The sequence below is a fragment of the Vigna unguiculata genome, chromosome 8, assembly GCF_037176805.1.
Source record: "Vigna unguiculata cultivar grain cowpea cultivar isolate G323 ecotype 2 chromosome 8, ASM3717680v1, whole genome shotgun sequence".
NCBI classification, from domain to species: Eukaryota; Viridiplantae; Streptophyta; class Magnoliopsida; order Fabales; family Fabaceae; genus Vigna; species Vigna unguiculata.
Window position 1 is genome coordinate 17,840,514 of NC_140799.1, and position 13,504 is coordinate 17,854,017.

Sequence of the window (13,504 nt, forward strand, 5' to 3'; positions counted from 1 at the left end):
TCCTTCAACGTATGTTGATCCTTCTTGGCTTGTCCTTGTGTCATAAATTTCAACATCATTTCATGTCCCTCATTCCTCAAATAAAGGGAACGTTCATCAAGATTGAGCGTGTTAAAATGAACCCATGCCCATCTCAAAAGATGATGACAATAGTTCGTGGGAGCAATATCACATAATACTTCTTTCACACATTGTCCTGTACTGAATTTGATCCTTGCTTGATTCGGATGAAAGCTTGTAGGTAACTTGAGTTTCTCCACCAATCTTTGGCTTACAAAATTGTTGTCGCTTTCGTAAACGAATGCAACTAAATATGGGTGGCCTTCGATTAAACACCTTGTTCTCTACTACCTTTTTCATAATCTTTTTCTTTACTTCCTTTTCTTTTTCTTCAATTTCCCTTCCTTCTGCACTTTATTTTTCTTCTTTTCCAATCTTTCTTTTTCTATTTTCTCCTTCAACGTATGTTGATCCTTCTTGGCTTCTCTTGGTGTCAGAAATTTCAACTTCATTTCATGTCCCTCATTCCTCAAATAAAGGGAACGTTCATCAAGATTGAGCGTTTTAAAATGAACCCATGCCCAGCTCAAAAGAAGATGACAAGAGTCCGTGGGAGTAATATCACATAATACTTCTTTCACACATTGTCCTGTACTGAATTTGATCCTTGCTTGATTCGGATGAAAGCTTGTAGGTAACTTGAGTTTCTCCACCAATCTTTGGCTTACAACATTGTTGTCGCTTTCGTAAGCGAATGCAACTAAACATGGGTGGCCTTCGATTAAACACCTTGTTCTCTACTACCTTTTTCATAATCTTTTTCTTTACTTCGTTTTCTTTTTCTTCAATTTCCCTTCCTTCTGCACTTTATTTTTCTTCTTTTTCAATCTTTCTTTTTCTATTTTCTCCTTCAACGTATGTTGATCCTTCTTGGCTTCTCTTGGTGTCAGAAATTTCAACTTCATTTCAAGTTCCTCATGCCTCAAATAAAGGGAACGTTCATCAAGATTGAGCATTGTAAAATGAAGCCATGCCCAACTCAAAAGAAGATGACAAGGGTTCGTGGGAGCAATATCACATAATACTTCTTTCACACATTGGCCTGTACTGAATTTGATCCTTGCTTGATTCGGATGAAAGCTTGTTGGTAACTTGAGTTTCTCCACCAATCTTTGGCTTACAACATTGTTGTCGCTTTCGTAAACGAATGCAACTAAACATGGGTGGCCTTCGATTAAACACCTTGTTCTCTACTACCTTTTCCATAATCTTTTTCTTTACTTCCTTTTCTTTTTCTTCAATTTCCCTTCCTTCTTCAGTGTATTTTTCTTCTTTTTCCATTCTTTCTTTTTCTATTTTCTCCTTCAACGTATGTTTATCCTTCTTGGCTTGTCCTTGTGTCATAAATTTCAACGTCATTTCATGTCCCTCATTCCTCAAATAAAGGGAACGTTCATCAAGATTGAGCGTTTTAAAATCAACCCATGCCCATCTCAAAAGAAGATGACAAGAGGCCGTGGGAGTAATATCACATAATACTTCTTTCACACATTGTCCTGTACTGAATTTGATCCTTGCTTGATTCGGATGAAAGCTTGTAGGTAACTTGAGTTTCTCCACCAATCTTTGGCTTACAACATTGTTGTCGCTTTCGTAAGCGAATGCAACTAAACATGGGTGGCCTTCGATTAAACACCTTGTTCTCTACTACCTTTTTCATAATCTTTTTCTTTACTTCCTTTTCTTTTTCTTCAATTTCCCTTCCTTCTGCACTTTATTTTTCTTCTTTTTCAATCTTTCTTTTTCTATTTTCTCCTTCAACGTATGTTGATCCATCTTGGCTTGTCTTGGTGCCAGAAATTTCAACTTTATTTCATGTCCCTCATGTCTCAAATAAAGGGAACGTTCATCAAGATTGAGCATTGTAAAATGAAGCCATGCCCATCTCAAAAGAAGATAACAAGGGTTCGTGGGAGCAATATCACATAATACTTCTTTCACACATTGTCATGTACTGAATTTGATCCTTGCTTGATTCGGATGAAAGGTTGTTGGTAATTTGAGTTTTTCACCAATCTTTGGCTTACAACATTGTTGTCGCTTTCGTAAACGAATGCAACTAAACATGGGTAGCCTTCGATTAAACACCTTGTTCTCTACTACCTTTTCCATAATCTTTTTCTTTACTTCCTTTTCTTTTTCTTCAGTTGCCCTTCCTTCTGCAGTTTATTTTTCTTCTTTTTCAATCTTTCTTTTTCTATTTTCTCCTCCAACGTATGTTGATCCTTCTTGGCTTCTGTTGGTGTCAGAAATTTCAACTTCATTTCATTTCACTCATGCCTCAAATAAAGGGAACGTTCATCAAGATTGAGCATTGTAAAATGAAGCCATGCCCATCTCAAAAGAAGATGACAAGGGTTCGTGGGAGCAATATCACATTATACTTCTTTCACACATTGTCTTGTACTGAATTTGATCCTTGCTTGATTCGGATGAAAGGTTGTTGGTAATTTGAGTTTTTCACCAATCTTTGGCTTACAACATTGTAATCGCTTTCATAAAAGAATGCAACTAAACATGGGTGGCCTTCGATTAAACACCTTGTTCTCTACTACCTTCTCCATAATCTTTTTCTTTACTTCCTTTTCGTTTTCTTCAATTTCCCTTCCTTCTACAGTTTATATTTCTTCTTTTTCTATTCTTTCTTTTTCCATTTTCTCCTTCAACGTATATTGATCCTTCTTGGCTTGTCTTGGTGTCATGAATTTCAACTTTATTTAATGTCCCTCATGCCTCAAATAAAGGGAACGTTCATCAAGATTGAGCATTGTAAAATGAAGCCATGCCCATCTCAAAAGAAAGATGACAAGAGTTCAAGGGAGCAATATCACATAATACTTCTTTCACACATTGTCATGTACTGAATTTGATCCTTGCTTGATTCGGATGAAAGCTTGTTGGTAACTTGAGTTTCTCCACCAATCTTTGGCTTACAACATTGTTGTCGCTTTCGTAAACGAATGCAACTAAACATCGGTGGCCTTCGATTAAACACCTTGTTCTCTACTACCTTTTCCGTAATCTTTTTTTTTACTTCCTTTTCTTTTTCTTCAATTTCCCTTCCTTCAGCAGTTTATCTTTCTTCTTTTTCCATTCTTTCTTTTTCTATTTTCTCCTTCAACGTATGTTGATCCTTCTTGGCTTTTCCTTGTGTGATAAATTTCAACTTCATTTCTTGTCCCTCATTCCTCAAATAAAGGGAACGTTCATCAAGATTGAGCGTTTTAAAATGAACCCATGCCCATCTCAAAAGAAGATGACAAGAGTTCGTGGGAGCAATATCACATAGTACTTCTTTCACACATTGTCCTGTACTGAATTTGATCCTTGCTTGATTCGGATGAAAGCTTGTAGGTAACTTGAGTTTTTCCACCAATCTTTGGCTTACAATATTTGTGTCGCTTTCGTAAACGAATGCAACTAAACATGGGTGCCCTTCGTTTAAAAACCTTGTTCTCTACTACCTTTTCCATAATCTTTTTCTTTACTTCCTTTTCTTTTCCTTCAATTTCCCTTCCTTCTGCACTTTATTTTTCTTCTTTTTCAATCTTTCTTTTTCTATTTTCTCCTTCAACGTATGTTGATCTTTCTTGGCTTCTCTTGGTGTCAGAAATTTCAACTTCATTTCATGTTCCTCATGCCTCAAATAAAGGGAACGTTCATCAAGATTGAGCATTGTAAAATGAAGCCATGGCCAACTAAAAAGAAGATGAAGATGACAAGGGTTCGTGGGAGCAATATCACATAATACTTCTTTCACACATTGGCCTGTACTGAATTTCATCCTTGCTTGATTGGGATGAAAGCTTGTTGGTAACTTGAGTTTCTCCACCAATCTTTGGCTTACAACATTGTTGTCGCTTTCGTAAACGAATGCAACTAAACATGGGTGGCCTTCGATTAAACAACTTGTTCTCTACTACCTTTTCCATAATCTTTTTCTTTACTTCCTTTTCGTTTTCTTCAATTTCCCTTCCTTCTACAGTTTATATTTCTTCTTTTTCTATTCTTTCTTTTTCCATTTTCTCCTTCAACGTATGTTGATCCTTCTTGGCTTGTCTTGGTGTCATGAATTTCAACTTTATTTAATGTCCCTCATGCCTCAAATAAAGGGAACGTTCATCAAGATTGAGCATTGTAAAATGAAGCCATGCCCATCTCAAAAGAAGATGACAAGAGTTCAAGAGAGCAATATCACATAATACTTCTTTCACACATTGTCATGTACTGAATTTGATCCTTGCTTCATTCGGACGAAAGCTTGTAGGTAACTTGAGTTTCTCCACCAATCTTTGGCTTACAAAATTGTTGTCGCTTTTGTAAACGAATGCAACTAAACATGGGTGGCCTTCGATTAAACACCTTGTTCTCTACTACCTTTTCCGTAATCTTTTTTTTTACTTCCTTTTCTTTTTCTTCAATTTCCCTTCCTTCAGCAGTTTATCTTTCTTCTTTTTCCATTCTTTCTTTTTCTATTTTCTCCTTCAACGTATGTTGATCCTTCTTGGCTTTTCCTTGTGTGATAAATTTCAACTTCATTTCTTGTCCCTCATTCCTCAAATAAAGGGAACGTTCATCAAGATTGAGCGTTTTAAAATGAACCCATGCCCATCTCAAAAGAAGATGACAAGAGTTCGTGGGAGCAATATCACATAGTACTTCTTTCACACATTGTCCTGTACTGAATTTGATCCTTGCTTGATTCGGATGAAAGCTTGTAGGTAACTTGAGTTTTTCCACCAATCTTTGGCTTACAATATTGTTGTCGCTTTCGTAAACGAATGCAACTAAACATGGGTGCCCTTCGTTTAAAAACCTTGTTCTCTACTACCTTTTCCATAATCTTTTTCTTTACTTCCTTTTCTTTTCCTTCAATTTCCCTTCCTTCTGCACTTTATTTTTCTTCTTTTTCAATCTTTCTTTTTCTATTTTCTCCTTCAACGTTTGTTGATCCATCTTGGCTTGTCTTGGTGCCAGAAATTTCAACTTTATTTCATGTCCCTCATGTCTCAAATAAAGGGAACGTTCATCAAGATTGAGCATTGTAAAATGAAGCCATGCCCATCTCAAAAGAAGATGACAAGAGTTCAAGGGAGCAATATCACATAATACTTCTTTCACACATTGTCATGTACTGAATTTGATCCTTGCTTGATTCGGATGAAAGCTTGTTGGTAACTTGAGTTTCTCCACCAATCTTTGGCTTACAACATTGTTGTCGCTTTCGAAAACGAATGCAACTAAACATCGGTGGCCTTCGATTAAACACCTTGGTCTCTACTACCTTTTTCATAATCTTTTTCTTTACTTCCTCTTCTTTTTCTTCAATTTCCCTTCCTTCTCCACTTTATTTTTCTTCTTTTTCAATCTTTCTTTTTCTATTTTCTCCTTCAACGTATGTTGATCTTTCTTGGCTTCTCTTGGTGTCAGAAATTTCAACTTCATTTCATGTTCCTCATGCCTCAAATAAAGGGAACGTTCATCAAAATTGAGCATTGTAAAATGAAGCCATGGCCAACTCAAAAGAAGATGAAGATGACAAGGGTTCGTGGGAGCAATATCACATAATACTTCTTTCACACATTGGCCTGTACTGAATTTCATCCTTGCTTGATTCGGATGAAAGCTTGTTGGTAACTTGAGTTTCTCCACCAATCTTTGGCTTACAACATTGTTGTCGCTTTCGTAAACGAATGCAACTAAACATGGGTGGCCTTCGATTAAACACCTTGTTCTCTACTACCTTTTCCATAATCTTTTTCTTTACTTCCTTTTCGTTTTCTTCAATTTCCCTTCCTTCTACAGTTTATATTTCTTCTTTTTCTATTCTTTCTTTTTCCATTTTCTCCTTCAACGTATGTTGATCCTTCTTGGCTTGTCTTGGTGTCATGAATTTCAACTTTATTTAATGTCCCTCATGCCTCAAATAAAGGGAACGTTCATCAAGATTGAGCATTGTAAAATGAAGCCATGATCATCTCAAAAGAAGATGACAAGAGTTCAAGAGAGCAATATCACATAATACTTCTTTCACACATTGTCATGTACTGAATTTGATCCTTGCTTCATTCGGACGAAAGCTTGTAGGTAACTTGAGTTTCTCCACAATTCTTTGGCTTACAAAATTGTTGTCGCTTTTGTAAACGAATGCAACTAAACATGGGTGGCCTTCGATTAAACACCTTGTTCTCTACTACCTTTTCCGTAATCTTTTTCTTTACTTCCTTTTCTTTTTCTTCAATTTCCCTTCCTTCAGCAGTTTATTTTTCTTCTTTTTCTATTCTTTCTTTTTCTATTTTCTCCTTCTACGTATGTTGATCCTTCTTGGCTTTTCCTTGTGTCATAAATTTCAACTTCATTTGTTGTCCCTCATTCCTCAAATAAAGGGAACGTTCATCAAGATTGAGCGTTTTAAAATGAACCCATGCCCATCTCAAAGGAAGATGACAAGAGTTCGTGGGAGCAATATCACATAGTACTTCTTTCACACATTGTCCTGTACTGAATTTGATCCTTGCTTGATTCGGATGAAAGCTTGTAGGTAACTTGAGTTTTTCCACCCATCTTTGGCTTACAATATTTTTGTCGCTTTCGTAAACGAATGCAACTAAACATGGGTGCCCTTCGTTTAAAAACCTTGTTCTCTACGACCTTTTCCATAATCTTTTTCTTTACTTCCTTTTCTTTTTCTTCAATTTCCCTTCCTTCTGCACTTTATTTTTCTTCTTTTTCAATCTTTCTTTTTCTATTTTCTCCTTCAACGTATGTTGATCCATCTTGGCTTGTCTTGGTGCCAGAAATTTCAACTTTATTTCATGTCCCTCATGTCTCAAATAAAGGGAACGTTCATCAAGATTGAGCATTGTAAAATGAAGCCATGCCCATCTCAAAAGAAGCTGACAAGAGTTCAAGGGAGCAATATCACATAATACTTCTTTCACACATTGTCATGTACTGAATTTGATCCTTGCTTCATTCGGATGAAAGCTTGTAGGTAACTTGAGTTTCTCCACCAATCTTTGGCTTACAAAATTGTTGTCGCTTTCGTAAACGAATGCAACTAAACATGGGTAGCCTTCGATTAAACACCTTGTTCTCTACTATCTTTTCCATAATCTTTTTCTTTACTTCCTTTTCTTTTTCTTCAATTTCCCTTCCTTCAGCAGTTTATTTTTCTTCTTTTTCTATTCTTTCTTTTTCTATTTCCTCCTTCAACGTATGTTGATCCTTCTTGGCTTGGCCTTGTGTCATAAATTTCAACTTCATTTCATGTCCCTCATTCCACAAATAAAAGGAACGTTCATCAAGATTGAGCGTTTTAAAATGAACCCATGCCCATCTCAAAAGAAGATGACAAGAGTTCGTGGGAGCAATATCACATAGTACTTCTTTCACACATTGTCCTGTACTGAATTTGATCCTTGCTTGATTCGGATGAAAGCTTGTAGGTAACTTGAGTTTTTAACCAATCTTTGGCTTACAAAATTGTTGTCGCTTTCGTAAACGAATGCAACTAAACAAGGGTGCCCTTCGTTTAAAAACCTTGTTCTCTACTACCTTTTCCATAATCTTTTTCTTTACTTCCTTTTCTTTTTCTTCAATTTCCCTTCCTTCTGCACTTTATTTTTCTTCTTTTTCACTCTTTCTTTTTCTATTTTCTCCTTCAACGTATGTTGATCCATCTTGGCGTCTGTTGGTGTCAGAAATTTCAACTTCATTTCATTTCACTCATGCCTCAAATAAAGGGAACGCTCATCAAGATTGAGCATTGTAAAATGAAGCCATGCCCATCTCAAAAGAGGATGACAAGGGTTCGTGGGAGCAATATCACATAATACTTCTTTCACACATTGTCTTGTACTGAATTTGATCCTTGCTTGATTCGGATGAAAGGTTGTTGGTAATTTGATTTTTTCACCAATCTTTGGCTTACAACATTGTTGTCGCTTTCATAAAAAAATGCAACTAAACATGGGTGGCCTTCGATTAAAGACCTTGTTCTCTACTACCTTTTCCATAATCTTTTTCTTTACTTCCTTTTCGTTTTCTTCAATTTCCCTTCCTTCTACAGTTTATATTTCTTCTTTTTCTATTTTTTCTTTTTCCATTTTCTCCTTCAACGTATGTTGATCCTTCTTGGCTTGTCTTGGTGTCATCAATTCCAACTTTATTTCATGTCCCTCATGTCTCAAATAAAGGGAACGTTCATCAAGATTGAGCATTGTAAAATGAAGCCATGCCCATCTCAAAAGAAGATGACAAGATTTCAAGGGAGCAATATCACATAATACTTCTTTCACACATTGTCATGTACTGAATTTGATCCTTGCTTGATTCGGATGAAAGCTTGTAGGTAACTTGAGTTTCTCCACCAATCTTTGGCTTACAAAATTGTTGTCGCTTTCGTAAACGAATGCAACTAAAGATGGGTAGCCTTCGATTAAACACCTTGTTCTCTACTACCTTTTCCATAATCTTTTTCTTTACTTCCTTTTCTTTTTCTTCAATTTCCCTTCCTTCAGCAGTTTATTTTTCCTCTTTTTCTATTCTTTCTTTTTCTATTTTCTCCTTCAACGTATGTTGATCCTTCTTGGCTTTTCCTTGTGTCATAAATTTCAACTTCATTTCATGTCCCTCATTCCCCAAATAAAGGGAACGTTCATCAAGATTGAGCGTCTTAAAATGAACCCATGCCCATCTCAAAAGAAGATGACAAGAGTTCGTGGGAGCAATATCACATAGTACTTCTTTCACACATTGTCCTGTACTGAATTTGATCCTTGCTTGATTCGGATGAAAGCTTGTAGGTAACTTGAGTTTTTCCACCAATCTTTGGCTTACAAAATTGTTGTCGCTTTCGTAAACGAATGCAACTAAACAAGGGTGCCCTTCGTTTAAAAACCATGTTCTCTACTACCTTTTCCATAATCTTTTTCTTTACTTCCTTTTCTTTTTCTCAATTTCCCTTCCTTCTGCACTTTAGTTTTCTTCTTTTTCAATCTTTCTTTTTCTATTTTCTCCTTCAACGTATGTTGATCCATCTTGGCTTCTCTTGGTGCCAGAAATTTCAACTTCATTTCATGTCCCTCATGCCTCAAATAAAGGGAACGTTCATCAAGATTGAGCATTGTAAAATGAAGCCATGCCCATGTCAAAAGAAGATGACAAGGGTTCGTGGGAGCAATATCACATAATACTTCTTTCATACATTGTCTTGTACTGAATTTGATCCTTGCTTGATTCGGATGAAAGCTTGTTGGTAATTTGAGTGTTTCACCAATCTTTGGCTTACAACGTTGTTGTCGCTTTCGTAAACGAATGCAACTAAACAAGGGTGGCCTTCGATTAAACACCTTGTTCTCTACTACCTTTTCCTTAATCTTTTTCTTTACTTCCTTTTCTTTTTCTTCAATTTCCCTTCCTTCTACACTTTATATTTCTTCTTTTTCTATTGTTTCTTTTTCTATTTTCTCCTTCAACGTATGTTGATCCTTCTTGGCTTGTCTTGGTGTCAAGAATTTCAGAATTTATTTCATGTCGCTCATGCCTCAAATAAAGGGAACATTCATCAAGATTGAGTGTTTTAAAATGAACCCATGCCCATCTCAAAAGAAGATGACAAGAGTTCGTGGGAGCAATATCACATAATACTTCTTTCACACATTGTCCTGTACTGAATTTGATGCTTGCTTGATTCGGATGAAAGCTTGTTGGTAACTTGAGTTTCTCCACCAATCTTTGGCTTACAACATTGTTGTCGCTTTCGTAAACGAATGCAACTAAACATGGGTGGCCTTCGATTAAACACCTTGTACTCTATTACCTTTTTCATAATCGTTTTCTTTACTTCCTTTTCTTTTTCTTCAATTTCCCTTCCTTCTGCAGTTTATTTTTCTTCTTTTTCAATCTTTCTTTTTCTATTTTCTCCTTCAACGTATGTTGATCCTTCTTGGCTTTTGTTGGTGTTAGAAATTTCAACTTCATTTCATTTCCCTCATGCCTCAAATAAATGGAACGTTCATCAAGATTGAGCGTTTTAAAATGAAGCCATGCCCATCTCAAAAGAAGATGACAAGGGTTCGTGGGAGCAATATCACATAATACTTCTTTCACACATTGTCTTGTACTGAATTTGATCCTTGCTTGATTCGGATGAAAGGTTGTTGGTAATTTGAGTTTTTCACCAATCTTTGGCTTACAGCATTGTTGTCGCTTTCATAAAAGAATGCAACTAAACATGGGTGGCCTTCGATTAAACACCTTGTTCTCTACTACCTTTTCTATAATCTTTTTCTTTACTTCCTTTTCTTTTTCTTCAATTTCCCTTCCTTCTACAGTTTATATTTCTTCTTTTTCTATTCTTTCTTTTTCTATTTTCTCCTTCAACGTATGTTGATCCTTCTTGGCTTGTCTCGGTGTCATGAATTTCATCTTTATTTCATGTCCCTCATGCCTCAAATAAAGGGAACATTCATCAAGATTGAGCATTGTAAAATGAAGCCATGCCCATCTCAAAAGAAGATGACAAGAGTTCAAGGGAGCAATATCACATAATACTTCTTTCACACATTGTCATGTACTGAATTTGATCCTTGCTTGATTCGGATGAAAGGTTGTTGGTAATTTGAGTTTTTCACCAATCTTTAGCTTACAGCATTGTTGTCGCTTTCATAAAAGAATGCAACTAAACATGGTTGGCCTTCGATTAAACACCTTGTTCTCTACTACCTTTTCTATAATCTTTTTCTTTACTTCCTTTTCTTTTTCTTCAATTTCCCTTCCTTCTACAGTTTATATTTCTTCTTTTTCTATTCTTTCTTTTTCTATTTTCTCCTTCAACGTATGTTGATCCTTCTTGGCTTGTCTCGGTGTCATGAATTTCATCTTTATTTCATGTCCCTCATGCCTCAAATAAAGGGAACATTCATGAAGATTGAGCATTGTAAAATGAAGCCATGCCCATCTCAAAAGAAGATGACAAGAGTTCAAGGGAGCAATATCACATAATACTTCTTTCACACATTGTCATGTACTGAATTTGATCCTTGCTTGATCCGGATGAAAGGTTGTTGGTAATTTGAGTTTTTCACCAATCTTTGGCTTACAACATTGTTGTCGCTTTCATAAAAGAATGCAACTAAACATGGGTGGCCTTCGATTAAACACCTTGTTCTCTACTACCTTTTCCATAATCTTTTTCTTTACTTCCTTTTCTTTTTCTTCAATTTCCCTTCCTTCTACAGTTTATATTTCTTCTTTTTCTATTCTTTCTTTTTCTATTTTCTCCTCCAACGTATGTTGATCCTTCTTGGCTTGTCTTGGTGTCATGAATTTCAACTTTATTTCATGTCCCTCATGTCTCAAATAAAGGGAACGTTCATCAACATTGAGCATTGTAAAATGAAGCCATGCCCATCTCAAAAGAAGATGACAAGAGTTCAAGGGAGCAATATCACATAATACTTCTTTCACACATTGTCATGTACTGAATTTGATCCTTGCTTGATTCGGATGAAAGCTTGTAGGTAACTTGAGTTTCTCCACCAATCTTTGGCTTACAAAATTGTTGTCGCTTTCGTAAACGAATGCAACTAAACATGGTTGGCCTTCGATTAAACACCTTGTTCTCTACTACCTTTTCTATAATCTTTTTCTTTACTTCCTTTTCTTTTTCTTCAATTTCCCTTCCTTCTACAGTTTATATTTCTTCTTTTTCTATTCTTTCTTTTTCTATTTTCTCCTTCAACGTATGTTGATCCTTCTTGGCTTGTCTCGGTGTCATGAATTTCATCTTTATTTCATGTCCCTCATGCCTCAAATAAAGGGAACATTCATGAAGATTGAGCATTGTAAAATGAAGCCATGCCCATCTCAAAAGAAGATGACAAGAGTTCAAGGGAGCAATATCACATAATACTTCTTTCACACATTGTCATGTACTGAATTTGATCCTTGCTTGATCCGGATGAAAGGTTGTTGGTAATTTGAGTTTTTCACCAATCTTTGGCTTACAACATTGTTGTCGCTTTCATAAAAGAATGCAACTAAACATGGGTGGCCTTCGATTAAACACCTTGTTCTCTACTACCTTTTCCATAATCTTTTTCTTTACTTCCTTTTCTTTTTCTTCAATTTCCCTTCCTTCTACAGTTTATATTTCTTCTTTTTCTATTCTTTCTTTTTCTATTTTCTCCTCCAACGTATGTTGATCCTTCTTGGCTTGTCTTGGTGTCATGAATTTCAACTTTATTTCATGTCCCTCATGTCTCAAATAAAGGGAACGTTCATCAACATTGAGCATTGTAAAATGAAGCCATGCCCATCTCAAAAGAAGATGACAAGAGTTCAAGGGAGCAATATCACATAATACTTCTTTCACACATTGTCATGTACTGAATTTGATCCTTGCTTGATTCGGATGAAAGCTTGTAGGTAACTTGAGTTTCTCCACCAATCTTTGGCTTACAAAATTGTTGTCGCTTTCGTAAACGAATGCAACTAAACATGGGTGGCCTTCGATTGAACACCTTGTTCTCTACTACCTTTTCCATAATCTTTTTCTTTACTCCCTTTTCTTTTTCTTCAATTTCCCTTCCTTCTACACTTTATATTTCTTCTTTTTCTATTCTTTCTTTTTCTATTTTCTCCTTCAACATATGTTGATCCTTCTTGGCTTGTCTTGGTGTCAAGAATTTCAAAACTTATTTCATGTCGCTCATGCCTCAAATAAAGGGAACATTCAACAAGATGGAGCGTTTTAAAATGAACCCATGCCCATCTCAAAAGAAGATGACAAGAGTTCGTGGGAGCAATATCACATAGTACTTCTTTCACACATTGTCCTGTACTGAATTTGATCCTTGCTTGATTCGGATGAAAGCTTGTTGGTAATTTGAGTTTTTCACCAATCTCTGGCTTACAACATTGTTGTCGCTTTCATAAACGAATGCAACTAAACATGGGTGGCCTTCGATTAAACACCTTGTTCTCTACTACCTTTTCCATAATCTTTTTCTTTACTTCCTTTTCTTTTTCTTCAATTTCCCTTCCTTCTACACTTTATATTTCTTCTTTTTCTATTCTTTATTTTTCTATTTTCTCCTTCAATGTATGTTGATCCTTCTTGGCTTGTCTTGGTGTCAAGAATTGAAAAATTTATTTCATGTCCCTCATGCCTAAAATAAAGGGAACATTCATCAGGATTGAGCGTTTGAAAATGAACCCATACCCATCTCAAAAGAAGATGACAAGAGTTCGTGGGAGCAATATCACATAATACTTCTTTCACATATTGCCTTTACTGAATTTGATCCTTGCTTGATTCGGATGAAAGCTTGTTGGTAACTTGAGTTTCTCCACCAATCTTTGGCTTACAACATTGTTGTCGCTTTCGTAAACGAATGCAACTAAGCATGGGTGGCCTTCGATTAAACACCTTGTTCTC